The sequence below is a fragment of the Engystomops pustulosus genome, chromosome 9 (assembly GCF_040894005.1).
Source record: "Engystomops pustulosus chromosome 9, aEngPut4.maternal, whole genome shotgun sequence".
Classification (NCBI taxonomy): domain Eukaryota; kingdom Metazoa; phylum Chordata; class Amphibia; order Anura; family Leptodactylidae; genus Engystomops; species Engystomops pustulosus.
Genome location: NC_092419.1, coordinates 65,802,712 through 65,821,734, shown reverse-complemented (window position 1 = coordinate 65,821,734; position 19,023 = coordinate 65,802,712). Strand labels below are relative to the sequence as shown.

At 45.2% G+C, this 19,023-nt stretch overlaps 56 pseudogenes; all 56 read right to left on the bottom strand.

Annotated features, from left to right (window-relative positions):
* Window positions 1-625: 625 nt before the first annotated feature.
* LOC140095102 (5S ribosomal RNA) lies at window positions 626-744 on the bottom strand (annotated as a pseudogene).
* A 70-nt stretch (window positions 745-814) lies between these two features.
* On the bottom strand, window positions 815-933 carry LOC140097001 (5S ribosomal RNA; annotated as a pseudogene).
* A 1,205-nt stretch (window positions 934-2,138) lies between these two features.
* On the bottom strand, window positions 2,139-2,257 carry LOC140089270 (5S ribosomal RNA; annotated as a pseudogene).
* Window positions 2,258-2,516: 259 nt separating this feature from the next.
* LOC140094372 (5S ribosomal RNA) lies at window positions 2,517-2,635 on the bottom strand (annotated as a pseudogene).
* Window positions 2,636-2,705: 70 nt separating this feature from the next.
* On the bottom strand, window positions 2,706-2,824 carry LOC140088278 (5S ribosomal RNA; annotated as a pseudogene).
* Window positions 2,825-2,894: 70 nt separating this feature from the next.
* LOC140079815 (5S ribosomal RNA) lies at window positions 2,895-3,013 on the bottom strand (annotated as a pseudogene).
* Window positions 3,014-3,084: 71 nt separating this feature from the next.
* LOC140098576 (5S ribosomal RNA) lies at window positions 3,085-3,203 on the bottom strand (annotated as a pseudogene).
* A 70-nt stretch (window positions 3,204-3,273) lies between these two features.
* On the bottom strand, window positions 3,274-3,392 carry LOC140097227 (5S ribosomal RNA; annotated as a pseudogene).
* A 70-nt stretch (window positions 3,393-3,462) lies between these two features.
* On the bottom strand, window positions 3,463-3,581 carry LOC140097274 (5S ribosomal RNA; annotated as a pseudogene).
* A 259-nt stretch (window positions 3,582-3,840) lies between these two features.
* On the bottom strand, window positions 3,841-3,959 carry LOC140099030 (5S ribosomal RNA; annotated as a pseudogene).
* A 262-nt stretch (window positions 3,960-4,221) lies between these two features.
* LOC140083319 (5S ribosomal RNA) lies at window positions 4,222-4,340 on the bottom strand (annotated as a pseudogene).
* A 70-nt stretch (window positions 4,341-4,410) lies between these two features.
* Window positions 4,411-4,529, bottom strand: LOC140096267 (5S ribosomal RNA; annotated as a pseudogene).
* Window positions 4,530-4,788: 259 nt separating this feature from the next.
* Window positions 4,789-4,907, bottom strand: LOC140088277 (5S ribosomal RNA; annotated as a pseudogene).
* Window positions 4,908-5,169: 262 nt separating this feature from the next.
* Window positions 5,170-5,288, bottom strand: LOC140083317 (5S ribosomal RNA; annotated as a pseudogene).
* A 70-nt stretch (window positions 5,289-5,358) lies between these two features.
* LOC140097226 (5S ribosomal RNA) lies at window positions 5,359-5,477 on the bottom strand (annotated as a pseudogene).
* A 259-nt stretch (window positions 5,478-5,736) lies between these two features.
* Window positions 5,737-5,855, bottom strand: LOC140095404 (5S ribosomal RNA; annotated as a pseudogene).
* Window positions 5,856-6,114: 259 nt separating this feature from the next.
* LOC140083127 (5S ribosomal RNA) lies at window positions 6,115-6,233 on the bottom strand (annotated as a pseudogene).
* A 448-nt stretch (window positions 6,234-6,681) lies between these two features.
* LOC140095013 (5S ribosomal RNA) lies at window positions 6,682-6,800 on the bottom strand (annotated as a pseudogene).
* Window positions 6,801-7,249: 449 nt separating this feature from the next.
* Window positions 7,250-7,368, bottom strand: LOC140084648 (5S ribosomal RNA; annotated as a pseudogene).
* Window positions 7,369-7,819: 451 nt separating this feature from the next.
* On the bottom strand, window positions 7,820-7,938 carry LOC140095710 (5S ribosomal RNA; annotated as a pseudogene).
* A 70-nt stretch (window positions 7,939-8,008) lies between these two features.
* LOC140089269 (5S ribosomal RNA) lies at window positions 8,009-8,127 on the bottom strand (annotated as a pseudogene).
* Window positions 8,128-8,197: 70 nt separating this feature from the next.
* LOC140097225 (5S ribosomal RNA) lies at window positions 8,198-8,316 on the bottom strand (annotated as a pseudogene).
* Window positions 8,317-8,386: 70 nt separating this feature from the next.
* On the bottom strand, window positions 8,387-8,505 carry LOC140094371 (5S ribosomal RNA; annotated as a pseudogene).
* Window positions 8,506-8,964: 459 nt separating this feature from the next.
* LOC140083316 (5S ribosomal RNA) lies at window positions 8,965-9,083 on the bottom strand (annotated as a pseudogene).
* A 259-nt stretch (window positions 9,084-9,342) lies between these two features.
* On the bottom strand, window positions 9,343-9,461 carry LOC140099029 (5S ribosomal RNA; annotated as a pseudogene).
* A 70-nt stretch (window positions 9,462-9,531) lies between these two features.
* On the bottom strand, window positions 9,532-9,650 carry LOC140078490 (5S ribosomal RNA; annotated as a pseudogene).
* Window positions 9,651-9,720: 70 nt separating this feature from the next.
* Window positions 9,721-9,839, bottom strand: LOC140099028 (5S ribosomal RNA; annotated as a pseudogene).
* A 70-nt stretch (window positions 9,840-9,909) lies between these two features.
* Window positions 9,910-10,028, bottom strand: LOC140081745 (5S ribosomal RNA; annotated as a pseudogene).
* Window positions 10,029-10,433: 405 nt separating this feature from the next.
* LOC140078489 (5S ribosomal RNA) lies at window positions 10,434-10,552 on the bottom strand (annotated as a pseudogene).
* Window positions 10,553-10,622: 70 nt separating this feature from the next.
* On the bottom strand, window positions 10,623-10,741 carry LOC140095704 (5S ribosomal RNA; annotated as a pseudogene).
* Window positions 10,742-10,811: 70 nt separating this feature from the next.
* LOC140079814 (5S ribosomal RNA) lies at window positions 10,812-10,930 on the bottom strand (annotated as a pseudogene).
* A 70-nt stretch (window positions 10,931-11,000) lies between these two features.
* Window positions 11,001-11,119, bottom strand: LOC140081661 (5S ribosomal RNA; annotated as a pseudogene).
* A 448-nt stretch (window positions 11,120-11,567) lies between these two features.
* Window positions 11,568-11,686, bottom strand: LOC140094632 (5S ribosomal RNA; annotated as a pseudogene).
* A 70-nt stretch (window positions 11,687-11,756) lies between these two features.
* Window positions 11,757-11,875, bottom strand: LOC140089627 (5S ribosomal RNA; annotated as a pseudogene).
* A 70-nt stretch (window positions 11,876-11,945) lies between these two features.
* Window positions 11,946-12,064, bottom strand: LOC140099027 (5S ribosomal RNA; annotated as a pseudogene).
* Window positions 12,065-12,134: 70 nt separating this feature from the next.
* Window positions 12,135-12,256, bottom strand: LOC140098057 (5S ribosomal RNA; annotated as a pseudogene).
* A 70-nt stretch (window positions 12,257-12,326) lies between these two features.
* On the bottom strand, window positions 12,327-12,445 carry LOC140092571 (5S ribosomal RNA; annotated as a pseudogene).
* Window positions 12,446-12,515: 70 nt separating this feature from the next.
* Window positions 12,516-12,634, bottom strand: LOC140086831 (5S ribosomal RNA; annotated as a pseudogene).
* Window positions 12,635-12,704: 70 nt separating this feature from the next.
* Window positions 12,705-12,823, bottom strand: LOC140088666 (5S ribosomal RNA; annotated as a pseudogene).
* Window positions 12,824-13,270: 447 nt separating this feature from the next.
* LOC140078713 (5S ribosomal RNA) lies at window positions 13,271-13,389 on the bottom strand (annotated as a pseudogene).
* Window positions 13,390-13,459: 70 nt separating this feature from the next.
* On the bottom strand, window positions 13,460-13,578 carry LOC140088665 (5S ribosomal RNA; annotated as a pseudogene).
* A 594-nt stretch (window positions 13,579-14,172) lies between these two features.
* Window positions 14,173-14,291, bottom strand: LOC140078487 (5S ribosomal RNA; annotated as a pseudogene).
* A 70-nt stretch (window positions 14,292-14,361) lies between these two features.
* LOC140091906 (5S ribosomal RNA) lies at window positions 14,362-14,480 on the bottom strand (annotated as a pseudogene).
* Window positions 14,481-14,550: 70 nt separating this feature from the next.
* Window positions 14,551-14,669, bottom strand: LOC140091288 (5S ribosomal RNA; annotated as a pseudogene).
* Window positions 14,670-14,739: 70 nt separating this feature from the next.
* Window positions 14,740-14,858, bottom strand: LOC140085159 (5S ribosomal RNA; annotated as a pseudogene).
* Window positions 14,859-14,928: 70 nt separating this feature from the next.
* LOC140079812 (5S ribosomal RNA) lies at window positions 14,929-15,047 on the bottom strand (annotated as a pseudogene).
* Window positions 15,048-15,117: 70 nt separating this feature from the next.
* LOC140079811 (5S ribosomal RNA) lies at window positions 15,118-15,236 on the bottom strand (annotated as a pseudogene).
* A 70-nt stretch (window positions 15,237-15,306) lies between these two features.
* LOC140098056 (5S ribosomal RNA) lies at window positions 15,307-15,428 on the bottom strand (annotated as a pseudogene).
* A 259-nt stretch (window positions 15,429-15,687) lies between these two features.
* On the bottom strand, window positions 15,688-15,806 carry LOC140085371 (5S ribosomal RNA; annotated as a pseudogene).
* A 260-nt stretch (window positions 15,807-16,066) lies between these two features.
* On the bottom strand, window positions 16,067-16,185 carry LOC140094648 (5S ribosomal RNA; annotated as a pseudogene).
* Window positions 16,186-16,255: 70 nt separating this feature from the next.
* LOC140087942 (5S ribosomal RNA) lies at window positions 16,256-16,374 on the bottom strand (annotated as a pseudogene).
* A 640-nt stretch (window positions 16,375-17,014) lies between these two features.
* On the bottom strand, window positions 17,015-17,133 carry LOC140085360 (5S ribosomal RNA; annotated as a pseudogene).
* Window positions 17,134-17,203: 70 nt separating this feature from the next.
* LOC140097224 (5S ribosomal RNA) lies at window positions 17,204-17,322 on the bottom strand (annotated as a pseudogene).
* A 259-nt stretch (window positions 17,323-17,581) lies between these two features.
* On the bottom strand, window positions 17,582-17,700 carry LOC140088276 (5S ribosomal RNA; annotated as a pseudogene).
* A 446-nt stretch (window positions 17,701-18,146) lies between these two features.
* Window positions 18,147-18,265, bottom strand: LOC140089493 (5S ribosomal RNA; annotated as a pseudogene).
* Window positions 18,266-18,335: 70 nt separating this feature from the next.
* On the bottom strand, window positions 18,336-18,454 carry LOC140088663 (5S ribosomal RNA; annotated as a pseudogene).
* Between the last annotated feature and the right edge of the window lie 569 nt (window positions 18,455-19,023).

Here is a 19,023-nt window from a genome sequence, read left to right as displayed (position 1 = left end):
TGAACCTTCTTTTACTATCTCATAGAGAAACTAACACAATTTTCAGGTTCAAAAATGTCAACAGAACTTGGGATTCCCAGCCAGTCTCCCATGCTGGTACTTGCCAAGCCTTAAGCTGCATTGCTGCTGCGATCTGACGAGAGCAGGCACATTAAGCTTAGTAGAATGGCCGTTGACAGCAGCTGTTCAATTTGAACCTTCTTTTACTATCTCATAGAGAAACTAACACAATTTTCAGGTTCAAAAATGTCAACAGAACTTGGGATTCCCAGCCAGTCTCCCATGCTGGTACTTGCCAAGCCTTAAGCTGCATTGCTGCTGCGATCTGACGAGAGCAGGCACATTCAGCTTAGAATGGCCGTTGACAGCAGCTGTTCAATTTGAACCTTCTTTTACTATCTCATAGAGAAACTAACACAATTTTCAGGTTCAAAAAGGTCAGCAGAACTTGGGATTCCCAGCCAGTCTCCCATGCTGGTACTTGCCAAGCCTTAAGCTGCATCGCTGCTGCGATCTGACAAGAGCACGCACATTCAGCTTAGAATGGCCGTTGACAGCAGCTGTTCAATTTGAACCTTCTTTTACTATCTCATAGAGAAACTAACACAATTTTCAGGTTCAAGAAGGGCAACGGAACTTGGGATTCCCAGCTAGTCTCCCATGCTGGAACTTGCCAAGCCTTAAGCTGCATTGCTGCTGCGATCTGACGAGAGCAGGCACATTCAGCTTAGAATGGCCGTTGACAGCAGCTGTTCAATTTGAACCTTCTTTTACTATCTCATAGAGAAACTAACACAATTTTCAGGTTCAAAAAGGTCAACGGAACTTGGGATTCGCAGCCAGTCTCCCATGCTGGTACTTGCCAAGCCTTAAGCTGCATTGCTGCTGCGATCTGACAAGAGCAGGCACATTCAGCTTAGAATGGCCGTTGACAGCAGCTGCCTAATTTCTACTTTCTTTTACTATCTCATAGAGAAACTAACACAATTTTCAGGTTCAAAAAGGTCAACAGAACTTGGGATTCCCAGCCAGTCTCCCATGCTGGTACTTGCCAAGCCTTAAGCTGCAACGCTGCTGCGATCTGACAAGAGCATGCACATTCAGCTTAGAATGGCCGTTGACAGCAGCTGTTCAATTTGAACCTTCTTTTACTATCTCATAGAGAAACTAACACAATTTTAAGGTTAAAAAAAGGTCAACGGAACTTATGATTCCCAGCCAGTCTCCCATGCTGGTACTTGCCAAGCCTTAAGCTGCATTGCTGCTGCGATCTGACGAGAGCATGCACATTCAGCTTAGAATGGCAGTTGACAGCAACTGTTCATTTTGAACCTTCTTTTACTATCTCATAGAGAAACTAACACAATTTTCAGGTTCAAAAATGTCAACGGAACTTGGGATTCCCAGCCAGTCTCCCATGCTGGTACTTGCCAAGCCTTAAGCTGCATTGCTGCTGCGATCTGACGAGAGCAGGCACATTCAGCTTAGAATGGCCGTTGACAGCAACTGTTCAATTTGAACCTTCTTTTACTATCTCATAGAGAAACTAACACAATTTTCAGGTTCAAAAAGGTCAACAGAACTTGGGATTCCCAGCCAGTCTCCCATGCTGGTACTTGCCAAGCCTTAAGCTGCATCGCTGCTGCGATCTGACAAGAGCCCGCACATTCAGCTTAGAATGGCCGTTGACAGCAGCTGTTCAATTTGAACCTTCTTTTACTATCTCATAGAGAAACTAACACAATTTTCAGGTTCAAAAAGGTCAACGGAACTTGGGATTTGCAGCCAGTCTCCCATGCTGGTACTTGCCAAGCCTTAAGCTGCATCGCTGCTGCGATCTGACAAGAGCACCCACTTTCAGCTTAGAAAGGCCGTTGACAGCAGCTGTTCAATTTGAACCTTCTTTTACTATCTCATAGAGAAACTAACACAATTTTCAGGTTCAAAAATGTCAACAGAACTTGGGATTCCCAGCCAGTCTCCCATGCTGGTACTTGCCAAGCCTTAAGCTGCATTGCTGCTGCGATCTGACCAGAGCAGGCACATTCAGCTTAGAATGGTTGTTGACAGCAGCTGTTCAATTTGAACCTTCTTTTACTATCTCATAGAGAAACTAACACAATTTTCAGGTTCAAAAAGGTCAACGGAACTTGGGATTCCCAGCTAGTCTCCCATGCTGGAACTTGCCAAGCCTTAAGCTGCATTGCTGCTGCGATCTGACGAGAGCAGGCACATTCAGCTTAGAATGGCCGTTGACAGCAGCTGTTCAATTTGAACCTTCTTTTACTATCTCATAGAGAAACTAACAAAATTTTCAGGTTCAAAAAGGTCAACAGAACTTGGGATTCCCAGCCAGTCTCCCATGCTGGTACTTGCCAAGCCTTAAGCTGCATCGCTGCTGCGATCTGACAAGAGCACACACATTCAGCTTAGAATGGCCGTTGACAGCAGCTGTTCAATTTGAACCTTCTTTTACTATCTCATAGAGAAACTAACACAATTTTCAGGTTCAAAAAGGTCAACGGAACTTGGGATTGCCAGCCAGTCTCCCATGCTGGTACTTGCCAAGCCTTAAGCTGCATTGCTGCTGCGATCTGACGAGAGCAGGCACATTCAGCTTAGAATGGCCGTTGACAGCAGCTGTTCAATTTGAACCTTCTTTTACTATCTCATAGAGAAACTAACACAATTTTCAGGTTCAAAAAGGTCAACGGAACTTGGGATTCGCAGCCAGTCTCCCATGCTGGTACTTGCCAAGCCTTAAGCTGCATTGCTGCTGCGATCTGACGAGAGCAGGCACATTCAGCTTAGAATGGCCGTTGACAGCAGCAGTTCAATTTGAACCTTCTTTTACCATCTTTGACAGAGAAACTAACAATTTTCAGGTTCAAAATGGTCAACAGAACTTGGGATTCCCAGCCAGTCTCCCATGCTGGTACTTGCCAAGCCTTAAGCTGCATTGCTGCTGCGATCTGACGAGAGCAGGCACATTCAGCTTAGAATGGCCGTTGACAGCAGCTGTTCAATTTGAACCTTCTTTTACTATCTCATAGAGAAACTAACACAATTTTTTAGGTTCAAAAAGGTCAACGGAACTTGGGATTCCCAGCCAGTCTCCCATGCTGGTACTTGCCAAGCCTTAAGCTGCATTGCTGCTGCGATCTGACAAGAGCACGCACATGCAGCTTAGAATGGCCGTTGACAGCAGCTGTTCAATTTGAACCTTCTTTTACTATCTCATAGAGAAACTAACACAATTTTCAGGTTCAAAAAGGTCAACAGAACTTGGGATTCCCAGCCAGTCTCCCATGCTGGTACTTGCCAAGCCTTAAGCTGCATCGCTGCTGCGATCTGACAAGAGCACGCACATTCAGCTTAGAATGGCCGTTGACAGCAGTTGTTCAATTTGAACCTTCTTTTACTATCTCATAGAGAAACTAACACAATTTTCAGGTTCAAAAAGGTCAACAGAACTTGGGATTCCCAGCCAGTCTCCCATGCTGGTACTTGCCAAGCCTTAAGCTGCATTGCTGCTGCGATCTGACGAGAGGAGGCACATTCAGCTTAGAATGGCCGTTGACAGCAACTGTTCAATTTGAACCTTCTTTTACTATCTCATAGAGAAACTAACACAATTTTCAGGTTCAAAAAGGTCAATGGAAGTTGGGATTCGCAGCCAGTCTCCCATGCTGGTACTTGCCAAGCCTTAAGCTGCATCGCTGCTGCGATCTGACAAGAGCACGCACACTCAGCTTAGAAAGGCCGTTGACAGCAACTGTTCAATTTGAACCTTCTTTTACTATCTCATAGAGAAACTAACACAATTTTCAGGTTCAAAAAGGTCAACGGAACTTGGGATTCCCAGCCAGTCTCCCATGCTGGTACTTGCCAAGCCTTAAGCTGCATTGCTGCTGCGATCTGACGAGAGCAGGCACATTCAGCTTAGAATGGCCGTTGACAGCAGCTGTTCAATTTGAACCTTCTTTTACTATCTCATAGAGAAACTAACACAATTTTCAGGTTCCAAAATGTCAACAGAACTTGGGATTCCCAGCCAGTCTCCCATGCTGGTACTTGCCAAGCCTTAAGCTGCATTGCTGCTGCGATCTGACGAGAGCAGGCACATTAAGCTTAGTAGAATGGCCGTTGACAGCAGCTGTTCAATTTGAACCTTCTTTTACTATCTCATAGAGAAACTAACACAATTTTCAGGTTCAAAAATGTCAACAGAACTTGGGATTCCCAGCCAGTCTCCCATGCTGGTACTTGCCAAGCCTTAAGCTGCATTGCTGCTGCGATCTGACGAGAGCAGGCACATTCAGCTTAGAATGGCCGTTGACAGCAGCTGTTCAATATGAACCTTCTTTTACTATCTCATAGAGAAACTAACACAATTTTCAGGTTCAAAAAGGTCAACAGAACTTGGAATTCCCAGCCAGTCTCCCATGCTGGTACTTGCCAAGCCTTAAGCTGCATCGCTGCTGCGATCTGACAAGAGCACGCACATTCAGCTTAGAATGGCCGTTGACAGCAGCTGTTCAATTTGAACCTTCTTTTACTATCTCATAGAGAAACTAACACAATTTTCAGGTTCAAAAAGGGCAACGGAACTTGGGATTGCCAGCCAGTCTCCCATGCTGGTACTTGCCAAGCCTTAAGCTGCATTGCTGCAGTTATCTGACGAGAGCAGGCACATTCAGCTTAGAATGGCCGTTGACAGCAGCTGTTCAATTTGAACCTTCTTTTACTATCTCATAGAGAAACTAACACAATTTTCAGGTTCAAAAAGGTCAACGGAACTTGGGATTCGCAGCCAGTCTCCCATGCTGGTACTTGCCAAGCCTTAAGCTGCATTGCTGCTGCGATCTGACGAGAGCAGGCACATTCAGCTTAGAATGGCCGTTGACAGCAGCTGTTCAATTTGAACCTTCTTTTACTATCTCATAGAGAAACTAACACAATTTTCAGGTTCAAAAATGTCAACAGAACTTGGGATTCCCAGCCAGTCTCCCATGCTGGTACTTGCCAAGCCTTAAGCTGCATTGCTGCTGCGATCTGACGAGAGCAGGCACATTAAGCTTAGTAGAATGGCCGTTGACAGCAGCTGTTCAATTTGAACCTTCTTTTACTATCTCATAGAGAAACTAACACAATTTTCAGGTTCAAAAATGTCAACAGAACTTGGGATTCCCAGCCAGTCTCCCATGCTGGTACTTGCCAAGCCTTAAGCTGCATTGCTGCTGCGATCTGACGAGAGCAGGCACATTCAGCTTAGAATGGCCGTTGACAGCAGCTGTTCAATTTGAACCTTCTTTTACTATCTCATAGAGAAACTAACACAATTTTCAGGTTCAAAAAGGTCAACAGAACTTGGGATTCCCAGCCAGTCTCCCATGCTGGTACTTGCCAAGCCTTAAGCTGCATCGCTGCTGCGATCTGACAAGAGCACGCACATTCAGCTTAGAATGGCCGTTGACAGCAGCTGTTCAATTTGAACCTTCTTTTACTATCTCATAGAGAAACTAACACAATTTTCAGGTTCAAAAAGGGCAACGGAACTTGGGATTGCCAGCCAGTCTCCCATGCTGGTACTTGCCAAGCCTTAAGCTGCATTGCTGCAGTTATCTGACGAGAGCAGGCACATTCAACTTAGAATGGCCGTTGACAGCAGCTGTTCAATTTGAACCTTCTTTTACTATCTCATAGAGAAACTAACACAATTTTCAGGTTCAAAAAGTTCAACGGAACTTGGGATTCACAGCCAGTCTCCCATGCTGGTACTTGCCAAGCCTTAAGCTGCATTGCTGCTGCGATCTGACGAGAGCAGGCACATTCAGCTTAGAATGGCCGTTGACAGCAGCTGTTCAATTTGAACCTTCTTTTACTATCTCATAGAGAAACTAACACAATTTTCAGGTTCAAAAAGGTCAACAGAACTTGGGATTTCCAGACAGTCTCCCATGCTGGTACTTGCCAAGCCTTAAGCTGCATTGCTGCTGCGATCTGAGGAGAGCAGGCACATTCAGCTTAGAAAGGCCGTTGAAAGCAGCTGTTCAATTTGAACCTTCTTTTACTATCTCATAGAGAAACTAACACAATTTTCAGGTTCAAAAAGGTCAACGGAACTTGGGATTCCCAGCCAGTCTCCCATGCTGGTACTTGCCAAGCCTTAAGCTGCATTGCTGCTGCGATCTGACGAGAACAGGCACATTCAGCTTAGAATGGCCGTTGACAGCAGCTGTTCAATTTGAACCTTCTTTTACTATCTCATAGAGAAACTAACATAATTTTCAGGTTCAAAAAGGTCAACAGAACTTGGGATTCCCAGCCAGTCTCCCATGCTGGTACTTGCCAAGCCTTAAGCTGCAACGCTGCTGCGATCTGACAAGAGCACACACATTCAGCTTAGAATGGCCGTTGACAGCAGCTGTTCAATTTGAACCTTCTTTTACTATCTCATAGAGAAACTAACACAATTTTCAGGTTCAAAAAGGTCAACGGAACTTGGGATTCGCAGCCAGTCTCCCATGCTGGTACTTGCCAATCCTTAAGCTGCATCGCTGCTGCGATCCGACAAGAGCACGCGCATTCAGCTTAGAATGGCTGTTGACAGCAGCTGTTCATTTTGAACCTTCTTTTACTATCTCATAGAGAAACTAACACAATTTTCAGGTTCAAAAAGGTCAACGGAACTTGGGATTCCCAGCCAGTCTCCCATGCTGGTACTTGCCAAGCCTTAAGCTGCATTGCTGCTGCGATCTGACGAGAGAAGGCACATTCAGCTTAGAATGGCCGTTGACAGCAGCTGCCTAATTTCTACTTTCTTTTACTATCTCATAGAGAAACTAACACAATTTTCAGGTTCCAAAAGGTCAACAGAACTTGGGATTCCCAGCCAGTCTCCCATGCTGGTACTTGCCAAGCCTTAAGCTGCAACGCTGCTGCGATCTGACAAGAGCATGCACATTCAGCTTAGAATGGCCGTTGACAGCAGCTGTTCAATTTGAACCTTCTTTTACTATCTCATAGAGAAACTAACACAATTTTAAGGATAAAAAAAGGTCAACGGAACTTATGATTCCCAGCCAGTCTCCCATGCTGGTACTTGCCAAGCCTTAAGCTGCATTGCTGCTGCGATCTGACGAGAGCAGGCATATTCAGCTTAGAATGGCAGTTGACAGCAGCTGTTCATTTTGAACCTTCTTTTACTATCTCATAGAGAAACTAACACAATTTTCAGGTTCAAAAAGGTCAATGGAACTTGGGATTCCCAGCCAGTCTCCCATTCTGGTACTTTCCAAGCCTTAAGCTGCATTGCTGCTGCGATCTGACGAGAGCAGGCACATTCAGCTTAGAATGGCCGTTGACAGCAACTGTTCAATTTGAACCTTCTTTTACTATCTCATAGAGAAACTAACACAATTTTCAGGTTCAAAAAGGTCAACAGAACTTGGGATTCCCAGCCAGTCTCCCATGCTGGTACTTGCCAAGCCTTAAGCTGCATCGCTGCTGCGATCTGACAAGAGCCCGCACATTCAGCTTAGAATGGCCGTTGACAGCAGCTGTTCAATTTGAACCTTCTTTTACTATCTCATAGAGAAACTAACACAATTTTCAGGTTCAAAAAGGTCAACGGAAGTTGGGATTCCCAGCCAGTCTCCCATGCTGGTACTTGCCAAGCCTTAAGCTGCATTGCTGCTGCGATCTGACGAGAGCAGGCACATTAGGCTTAGTAGAATGGCCGTTGACAGCAGCTGTTCAATTTGAACCTTCTTTTACTATCTCATAGAGAAACTAACACAATTTTCAGGTTCAAAAATGTCAACAGAACTTGGGATTCCCAGCCAGTCTCCCATGCTGGTACTTGCCAAGCCTTAAGCTGCATTGCTGCTGCGATCTGACCAGAGCAGGCACATTCAGCTTAGAATGGCTGTTGACAGCAGCTGTTCAATTTGAACCTTCTTTTACTATCTCATAGAGAAACTAACACAATTTTCAGGTTCAAAAAGGTCAACGGAACTTGGGATTCCCAGCTAGTCTCCCATGCTGGAACTTGCCAAGCCTTAAGCTGCATTGCTGCTGCGATCTGACGAGAGCAGGCACATTCAGCTTAGAATGGCCGTTGACAGCAGCTGTTCAATTTGAACCTTCTTTTACTATCTCATAGAGAAACTAACACAATTTTCAGGTTCAAAAAGGTCAACAGAACTTGGGATTCCCAGCCAGTCTCCCATGCTGGTACTTGCCAAGCCTTAAGCTGCATCGCTGCTGCGATCTGACAAGAGCACGCACATTCAGCTTAGAATGGCCGTTGACAGCAGCTGTTCAATTTGAACCTTCTTTTACTATCTCATAGAGAAACTAACACAATTTTCAGGTTCAAAAAGGTCAACGGAACTTGGGATTGCCAGCCAGTCTCCCATGCTGGTACTTGCCAAGCCTTAAGCTGCATTGCTGCTGCGATCTGACGAGAGCAGGCACATTCAGCTTAGAATGGCCGTTGACAGCAGCTGTTCAATTTGAACCTTCTTTTACTATCTCATAGAGAAACTAACACAATTTTCAGGTTCAAAAAGGTCAACGGAAGTTGGGATTCGCAGCCAGTCTCCCATGCTGGTACTTGCCAAGCCTTAAGCTGCATCTCTGCATCGCTGCTGCGATCTGACAAGAGCACGCACATTCAGCTTAGATAGGCCGTTGACAGCAACTGTTCAATTTGAACCTTCTTTTACTATCTCATAGAGAAACTAACACAATTTTCAGGTTCAAAAATGTCAACAGAACTTAGGATTCCCAGCCAGTCTCCCATGCTGGTACTTGCCAAGCCTTAAGCTGCATTGCTGCTGCGATCTGACGAGAGCAGGCACATTAAGCTTAGTAGAATGGCCATTGACAGCAGCTGTTCAATTTGAACCTTCTTTTACTATCTCATAGAGAAACTAACACAATTTTCAGGTTCAAAAATGTCAACAGAACTTGGGATTCCCAGCCAGTCTCCCATGCTGGTACTTGCCAAGCCTTAAGCTGCATTGCTGCTGCGATCTGACGAGAGCAGGCACATTCAGCTTAGAATGGCCGTTGACAGCAGCTGTTCAATTTGAACCTTCTTTTACTATCTCATAGAGAAACTAACACAATTTTCAGGTTCAAAAAGGTCAACAGAACTTGGGATTCCCAGCCAGTCTCCCTTGCTGGTACTTGCCAAGCCTTAAGCTGCATCGCTGCTGCGATCTGACAAGAGCACGCACATTCAGCTTAGAATGGCTGTTGACAGCAGCTGTTCAATTTGAACTTTCTTTTACTATCTCATAGAGAAACTAACACAATTTTCAGGTTCAAAAAGGTCAACGGAACTTGGGATTCCCAGCCAGTCTCCCATGCTGGTACTTGCCAAGCCTTAAGCTGCATTGCTGCTGCGATCTGACGAGAGCAGGCACATTCAGCTTAGAATGGCCGTTGACAGCAGCTGTTCAATTTGAACCTTCTTTTACTATCTCATAGAGAAACTAACACAATTTTCAGGTTCAAAAAGGTCAACAGAACTTGGGATTCCCAGCCAGTCTCCCATGCTGGTACTTTCCAAGCCTTAAGCTGCATTGCTGCTGCGATCTGACGAGAGCAGGCACATTCAGCTTAGAATGGCCGTTGACAGCAGCTGTTCAATTTGAACCTTCTTTTACCATCTTTGACAGGGAAACTAACAATTTTCAGGTTCAAAAAGGTCAACGGAACTTGGGATTCCCAGCCAGTCTCCCATGCTGGTACTTGCCAAGCCTTAAGCTGCATTGCTGCTGCGATCTGACGAGAGCAGGCACATTCAGCTTAGAATGGCCGTTGACAGCAGCTGCCTAATTTCTACTTTCTTTTACTATCTCATAGAGAAACTAACACAATTTTCAGGTTCAAAAAGGTCAACAGAACTTGGGATTCCCAGCCAGTCTCCCATGCTGGTACTTGCCAAGCCTTAAGCTGCATTGCTGCTGCGATCTGACGAGAGCAGGCACATTCAGCTTAATATGGCCGTTGACAGCAGCTGTTCAATTTGAACCTTCTTTTACTATCTCATAGAGAAACTAACACATTTTCAGGTTCAAAAAGGTCAACGGAACTTGGGATTCCCAGCCAGTCTCCCATGCTGGTACTTGCCAAGCCTTAAGCTGCAACGCTGCTGCGATCTGACAAGAGCATGCACATTCAGCTTAGAATGGCCGTTGACAGCAGCTGTTCAATTTGAACCTTCTTTTACTATCTCTTAGAGAAACTAACTCAATTTTCAGGTTCAAAAAGGTCAATGGAACTTGGGATTCCCAGCCAGTCTCCCATGCTGGTACTTGCCAAGCCTTAGCTTAGAATGGGCGTTGACAGCAGCTGTTCAATTTGAACCTTCTTTTACTATCTCATAGAGAAACTAACACAATTTTCAGGTTCAAAAAGGTCAACAGAACTTGGGATTCCCAGCCAGTCTCCCATGCTGGTACTTTCCAAGCCTTAAGCTGCATTGCTGCTGCGATCTGACGAGAGCAGGCACATTCAGCTTAGAATGGCCGTTGACAGCAGCTGTTCAATTTGAACCTTCTTTTACTATCTCATAGAGAAACTAACACAATTTTCAGGCTCAAAAAGGTCAACGGAACTTAGGATTCCCAGCCAGTTTCCCATGCTGGTACATGCCAAGCCTTAAGCTGCATTGCTGCTGCGATCTGACGAGAGCAGGCACATTCAGCTTAGAATGGCCGTTGACAGCAGCTGTTCAGTTTGAACCTTCTTTTACTATCTCATAGAGAAACTAACACAATTTTCAGGTTCAAAAAGGTCAACAGAACTTGGGATTCCCAGCCAGTCTCCCATGCTGGTACTTGCCAAGCCTTAAGCTGCATTGCTGCTGCGATCTGACGAGAGCAGGCACATTCAGCTTAGAATGGCCGTTGACAGCAGCTGTTCAATTTGAACCTTCTTTTACTATCTCATAGAGAAACTAACACAATTTTAAGGTTCAAAAATGTCAACGGAACTTGGGATTCCCAGCCAGTCTCCCATGCTGGTACTTTCCAAGCCTTAAGCTGCATTGCTGCTGCGATCTGACGAGAGCAGGCACATTCAGCTTAGAATGGCCGTTGACAGCAGCTGTTCAATTTGAACCTTCTTTTACTATCTCATAGAGAAACTAACACAATTTTCAGGCTCAAAAAGGTCAAAGGAACTTAGGATTCCCAGCCAGTCTCCCATGCTGGTACATGCCAAGCCTTAAGCTGCATTGCTGCTGCGATCTGACGAGAGCAGGCACATTCAGCTTAGAATGGCCGATGACAGCAGCTGTTCAGTTTGAACCTTCTTTTACTATCTCATAGAGAAACTAACACAATTTTCAGGTTCAAAAAGGTCAACAGAACTTGGGATTCCCAGCCAGTCTCCCATGCTGGTTTTTGCCAAGCCTTAAGCTGCATTGCTGCTGCGATCTGACGAGAGCAGGCACATTCAGCTTAGAATGGCCATTGAGAGCAGCTGTTCTATTTGAACCTTCTTTTACCATCTTTGACAGAGAAACTAACAATTTTCAGGTTCAAAAAAGTCAACGGAACTTGGGATTCCCAGCCAGTCTCACATGCTGGTACTTGCCAAGCCTTAAGCTGCATTGCTGCTGCGATCTGACGAGAGCAGGCACATTCAGCTTAGAATGGCCGTTGACAGCAGCTGCCTAATTTCTACTTTGTTTTACTATCTCATAGAGAAACTAACACAATTTTCAGGTTCAAAAAGGTCAACAGAACTTGGGATTCCCAGCCAGTCTCCCATGCTGGTACTTGCCAAGCCTTAAGCTGCATTGCTGCTGCAATCTGACGAGAGCAGGCACATTCAGCTTAGAATGGCCGTTGACAGCAGCTGTTCAATTTGAACCTTCTTTTACTATCTCATAGAGAAACTAACACAATTTTCAGGTTCAAAAAGGTCAACGGAACTTGGGATTCCCAGCCAGTCTCCCATGCTGGTACTTGCCAAGCCTTAAGCTGCATTGCTGCTGCGATCTGACGAGAGCAGGCACATTCAGCTTAGAATGGCCGTTGACAGCAGCTGTTCAATTTGAACCTTCTTTTACTATCTCATAGAGAAACTAACACAATTTTCAGGTTCAAAAAGGTCAACGGAACTTGGGATTCCCAGCCAGTCTCCCATGCTGGTACTTGCCAAGCCTTAAGCTGCATTGCTGCTGCGATCTGACGAGAGCAGGCACATTAAGCTTAGTAGAATGGCCGTTGACAGCAGCTGTTCAGTTTGAACCTTCTTTTACTATCTCATAGAGAAACTAACACAATTTTCAGGTTCAAAAAGGTCAACAGAACTTGGGATTCCCAGCCAGTCTCCCATGCTGGTACTTTCCAAGCCTTAAGCTGCATTGCTGCTGCGATCTGACCAGAGCAGGCACATTCAGCTTAGAATGGCTGTTGACAGCAGCTGTTCAATTTGAACCTTCTTTTACTATCTCATAGAGAAACTAACACAATTTTCAGGTTCAAAAAGGTCAACGGAACTTGGGATTCCCAGCTAGTCTCCCATGCTGGTACTTGCCAAGCCTTAAGCTGCATTGCTGCTGCGATCTGACGAGAGCAGGCACATTCAGCTTAATATGGCCGTTGACAGCAGCTGTTCAATTTGAACCTTCTTTTACCATCTTTGACAGAGAAACTAACAATTTTCAGGTTCAAAAAGGTCAACGGAACGTGGGATTCCCAGCCAGTCTCCCATGCTGGTACTTGCCAAGCCTTAAGCTGCATTGCTGCTGCGATCTGACGAGAGCAGGCACATTCAGCTTAGAATGGCCGTTGACAGCAGCTGCCTAATTTCTGCTTTCTTTTACTATCTCATAGAGAAACTAACACAATTTTCAGGTTCAAAAAGGTCAACAGAACTTGGGATTCCCAGCCAGTCTCCCATGCTGGTACTTGCCAAGCCTTAAGCTGCAACGCTGCTGCGATCTGACAAGAGCATGCACATTCAGCTTAGAATGGCCGTTGACAGCAGCTGTTCAATTTGAACCTTCTTTTACTATCTCATAGAGAAACTAACACATTTTCAGGTTCAAAAAGGTCAACGGAACTTGGGATTCCCAGCCAGTCTCCCATGCTGGTACTTGCCAAGCCTTAAGCTGCAACGCTGCTGCGATCTGACAAGAGCATGCACATTCAGCTTAGAATGGCCGTTGACAGCAGCTGTTCAATTTGAACCTTCTTTTACTATCTCATAGAGAAACTAACTCAATTTTCAGGTTCAAAAAGGTCAACAGAACTTGGGATTCCCAGCTAGTCTCCCATGCTGGTACTTGCCAAGCCTTAAGCTGCATTGCTGCTGCGATCTGACGAGAGCAGGCACATTCAGCTTAATATGGCCGTTGACAGCAGCTGTTCAATTTGAACCTTCTTTTACCATCTTTGACAGAGAAACTAACAATTTTCAGGTTCAAAAAGGTCAACGGAACGTGGGATTCCCAGCCAGTCTCCCATGCTGGTACTTGCCAAGCCTTAAGCTGCATTGCTGCTGCGATCTGACGAGAGCAGGCACATTCAGCTTAGAATGGCCGTTGACAGCAGCTGCCTAATTTCTGCTTTCTTTTACTATCTCATAGAGAAACTAACACAATTTTCAGGTTCAAAAAGGTCAACAGAACTTGGGATTCCCAGCCAGTCTCCCATGCTGGTACTTGCCAAGCCTTAAGCTGCAACGCTGCTGCGATCTGACAAGAGCATGCACATTCAGCTTAGAATGGCCGTTGACAGCAGCTGTTCAATTTGAACCTTCTTTTACTATCTCATAGAGAAACTAACACATTTTCAGGTTCAAAAAGGTCAACGGAACTTGGGATTCCCAGCCAGTCTCCCATGCTGGTACTTGCCAAGCCTTAAGCTGCAACGCTGCTGCGATCTGACAAGAGCATGCACATTCAGCTTAGAATGGCCGTTGACAGCAGCTGTTCAATTTGAACCTTCTTTTACTATCTCATAGAGAAACTAACTCAATTTTCAGGTTCAAAAAGGTCAACGGAACTTGGGATTCCCAGCCAGTCTCCCATGCTGGTACTTGCCAAGCCTTAGCTTAGAATGGGCGTTGACAGCAGCTGTTCAATTTGAACCTTCTTTTACTATCTCATAGAGAAACTAACACAATTTTCAGGTTCAAAAAGGTCAACAGAACTTGGGATTCCCAGCCAGTCTCCCATGCTGGTACTTTCCAAGCCTTAAGCTGCATTGCTGCTGCGATCTGACGAGAGCAGGCACATTCAGCTTAGAATGGCCGTTGACAGCAGCTGTTCAATTTGAACCTTCTTTTACTATCTCATAGAGAAATTAACACAATTTTCAGGCTCAAAAAGGTCAACGGAACTTAGGATTCCCAGCCAGTCTCCCATGCTGGTACATGCCAAGCCTTAAGCTGCATTGCTGCTGCGATCTGACGAGAGCAGGCACATTCAGCTTAGAATGGCCGTTGACAGCAGCTGTTCAGTTTGAACCTTCTTTTACTATCTCATAGAGAAACTAACACAATTTTCAGGTTCAAAAAGGTCAACAGAACTTGGGATTCCCAGCCAGTCTCCCATGCTGGTACTTGCCAAGCCTTAAGCTGCATTGCTGCTGCGATCTGACGAGAGCAGGCACATTCAGGTTAGAATGGCCGTTGACAGCAGCTGTTCAATTTGAACCTTCTTTTACTATCTCATAGAGAAACTAACACAATTTTCAGGTTCAAAAAGGTCAACAGAACTTGGGATTCCTAGGCAGACTCCCATGCTGGTACTTGCCAAGCCTTAAGCTGCATTGCTGCTGCGATCTGACGAGAGCAGGCACATTCAGCTTAGAATGGCCGTTGACAGCAGTTGTTCAATTTGAACCTTCTTTTACTATCTCATAGAGAAACTAACACAATTTTCAGGTTCAAAAAGGTCAACAGAACTTGGGATTCCCAGCCAGTCTCCCATGCTGGTACTTGCCAAGCCTTAAGCTGCATTGCTGCTGCGATCTGACGAGAGCAGGCACATTCAGCTTAGAATGGCCGTTGACAGCAGCTGTTCAATTTGAACCTTCTTTTACTATCTCATAGAGAAACTAACACAATTTTCAGGTTCAAAAAGGTCAACAGAACTTGGGATTCCCAGCCAGTCTCCCATGCTGGTACTTGCCAAGCCTTAAGCTGCATTGCTGCTGCGATCTGACGAGAGCAGGCACATTCAGCTTAGAATGGCCGTTGACAGCAGCTGTTCAATTTGAACCTTCTTTTACTATCTCATAGAGAAACTAACACAATTTTCAGGTTCAAAAAGGTCAACGGAACTTGGGATTCCCAGCCAGTCTCCCATGCTGGTACTTGCCAAGCCTTAAGCTGCATTGCTGCTGCGATCTGACGAGAGCAGGCACATTAAGCTTAGTAGAATGGCCGTTGACAGCAGCTGTTCAATTTGAACCTTCTTTTACTATCTCATAGAGAAACTAACACAATTTTCAGGTTCAAAAATGTCAACAGAACTTGGGATTCCCAGCCAGTCTCCCATGCTGGTACTTGCAAAGCCTTAAGCTGCATTGCTGCTGCGATCTGACCAGAGCAGGCACATTCAGCTTAGAATGGCTGTTGACAGCAGCTGTTCAATTTGAACCTTCTTTTACTATCTCATAGAGAAACTAACACAATTTTCAGGTTCAAAAAGGTCAACGGAACTTGGGATTCCCAGCTAGTCTCCCATGCTGGTACTTGCCAAGCCTTAAGCTGCATTGCTGCTGCGATCTGACGAGAGCAGGCACATTCAGCTTAGAATGGCCGTTGACAGCAACTGTTCAATTTGAACCTTATTTTACTACCTCATAGAGAAACTAACACAATTTTCAGGTTCCAAAAGGTCAACAGAACTTGGGATTCCCAGCCAGTCTCCCATGCTGGTACTTGCCAAGCCTTAAGCTGCAACGCTGCTGCGATCTGACAAGAGCATGCACATTCAGCTTAGAATGGCCGTTGACAGCAGCTGTTCAATTTGAACCTTCTTTTACTATCTCATAGAGAAACTAACACAATTTTAAGGTTAAAAAAAGGTCAACGGAACTTATGATTCCCAGCCAGTCTCCCATGCTGGTACTTGCCAAGCCTTAAGCTGCATTGCTGCTGCGATCTGACGAGAGCAGGCATATTCAGCTTAGAATGGCCGTTGACAGCAGCTGTTCATTTTGAACCTTCTTTTACTATCTCATAGAGAAACTAACACAATTTTCAGGTTCAAAAAGGTCAATGGAACTTGGGATTCCCAGCCAGTCTCCCATGCTGGTACTTGCCAAGCCTTAAGCTGCATTGCTGCTGCGATCTGACGAGAGCAGGCACATTCAGCTTAGAATGGCCGTTGACAGCAACTGTTCAATTTGAACCTTCTTTTACTATCTCATAGAGAAACTAACACAATTTTCAGGTTCAAAAAGGTCAACAGAACTTGGGATTCCCAGCCAGTCTCCCATGCTGGTACTTGCCAAGCCTTAAGCTGCATCGCTGCTGCGATCTGACAAGAGCCCGCACATTCAGCTTAGAATGGCCGATGACAGCAGCTGTTCAATTTGAACCTTCTTTTACTATCTCATAGAGAAACTAACACAATTTTCAGGTTCAAAAAGGTCAACGGAAGTTGGGATTCCCAGCCAGTCTCCCATGCTGGTACTTGCCAAGCCTTAAGCTGCATTGCTGCTGCGATCTGACGAGAGCAGGCACATTAAGCTTAGTAGAATGGCCGTTGACAGCAGCTGTTCAATTTGAACCTTCTTTTACTATCTCATAGAGAAACTAACACAATTTTCAGGTTCAAAAATGGCAACAGAACTTGGGATTCCCAGCCAGTCTCCCATGCTGGTACTTGCCAAGCCTTAAGCTGCATTGCTGCTGCGATCTGACCAGAGCAGGCACATTCAGCTTAGAATGGCTGTTGACAGCAGCTGTTCAATTTGAACCTTCTTTTACTATCTCATAGAGAAACTAACACAATTTTCAGGTTCAAAAAGGTCAACGGAACTTGGGATTCCCAGCTAGTCTCCCATGCTGGTACTTGCCAAGCCTTAAGCTGCATTGCTGCTGCGATCTGACGAGAGCAGGCACATTCAGCTTAGAATGGCCGTTGACAGCAGCTGTTCAATTTGAACCTTCTTTTACTATCTCATAGAGAAACTAACACAATTTTCAGGTTCAAAAAGGTCAACAGAACTTGGGATTCCCAGCCAGTCTCCCATGCTGGTACTTGCCAAGCCTTAAGCTGCATCGCTGCTGCGATCTGACAAGAGCACGCACATTCAGCTTAGAATGGCCGTTGACAGCAGCTGTTCAATTTGAACCTTCTTTTACTATCTCATAGAGAAACTAACACAATTTTCAGGTTCAAAAAAGTCAATGGAACTTGGGATTGCCAGCCAGTCTCCCATGCTGGTACTTGCCAAGCCTTAAGCTGCATTGCTGCTGCGATCTGACGAGAGCAGGCACATTCATCTTAGAATGGCCGTTGACAGCAGCTGTTCAATTTGAACCTTCTTTTACTATCTCATAGAGAAACTAACAAAATTTTCAGGTTCAAAAAGGTCAACGGAACTTGGGATTCGCAGCCAGTCTCCCATGCTGGTACTTGCCAAGCCTTAAGCTGCATTGCTGCTGCGATCTGACGAGAGCAGGCACATTCAGCTTAGAATGGCCGTTGACAGCAGCAGTTCAATTTGAACCTTCTTTTACTATCTCATAGAGAAACTAACAATTTTCAGGTTCAAAAAGGTCAACAGAACTTGGGATTCCTAGCCAGTCCCCCATGCTGGTACTTGCCAAGCCTTAAGCTGCATCGCTGCAGCGATCTGACAAGTGCACGCACATTCAGCTTAGAATGGCCGTTGACAGCAGCTGTTCAATTTGAACCTTCTTTTACTATCTCATAGAGAAACTAACACAATTTTCAGGTTCAAAAAGGTCAACGGAACTTGGGATTCGCAGCCAGTCTCCCATGCTGGTACTTGCCAAGCCTTAAGCTGCATCGCTGCTGCGATCTGACAAGAGCACGCACATTCAGCTTAGAATGGCCGTTGACAGCAGTTGTTCAATTTGAACCTTCTTTTACTATCTCATAGAGAAACTAACACAATTTTCAGGTTCAAAAAGGTCAACAGAACTTGGGATTCCCAGCCAGTCTCCCATGCTGGTACTTGCCAAACCTTAAGCTGCATTGCTGCTGCGATCTGACGAGAGCAGGCACATTCAGCTTAATATGGCCGTTGACAGCAGCTGTTCAATTTGAACCTTCTTTTACCATCTTTGACAGAGAAACTAACAATTTTCAGGTTCAAAAAGGTCAACGGAACGTGGGATTCCCAGCCAGTCTCCCATGCTGGTACTTGCCAAGCCTTAAGCTGCATTGCTGCTGCGATCTGACGAGAGCAGGCACATTCAGCTTAGAATGGCCGTTGACAGCAGCTGCCTAATTTCTACTTTCTTTTACTATCTCATAGAGAAACTAACACAATTTTCAGGTTCAAAAAGGTCAACAGAACTTGGGATTCCCAGCCAGTCTCCCATGCTGGTACTTGCCAAGCCTTAAGCTGCAACGCTGCTGCGATCTGACAAGAGCATGCACATTCAGCTTAGAATGGCCGTTGACAGCAGCTGTTCAATTTGAACCTTCTTTTACTATCTCATAGAGAAACTAACACATTTTCAGGTTCAAAAAGGTCAACGGAACTTGGGATTCCCAGCCAGTCTCCCATGCTGGTACTTGCCAAGCCTTAAGCTGCAACGCTGCTGCGATCTGACAAGAGCATGCACATTCAGCTTAGAATGGCCGTTGACAGCAGCTGTTCAATTTGAACCTTCTTTTACTATCTCATAGAGAAACTAACTCAATTTTCAGGTTCAAAAAGGTCAATGGAACTTGGGATTCCCAGCCAGTCTCCCATGCTGGTACTTGCCAAGCCTTAAGCTGCATCGCTGCTGCGATCTGACAAGAGCCCGCACATTCAGCTTAGAATGGCCGTTGACAGC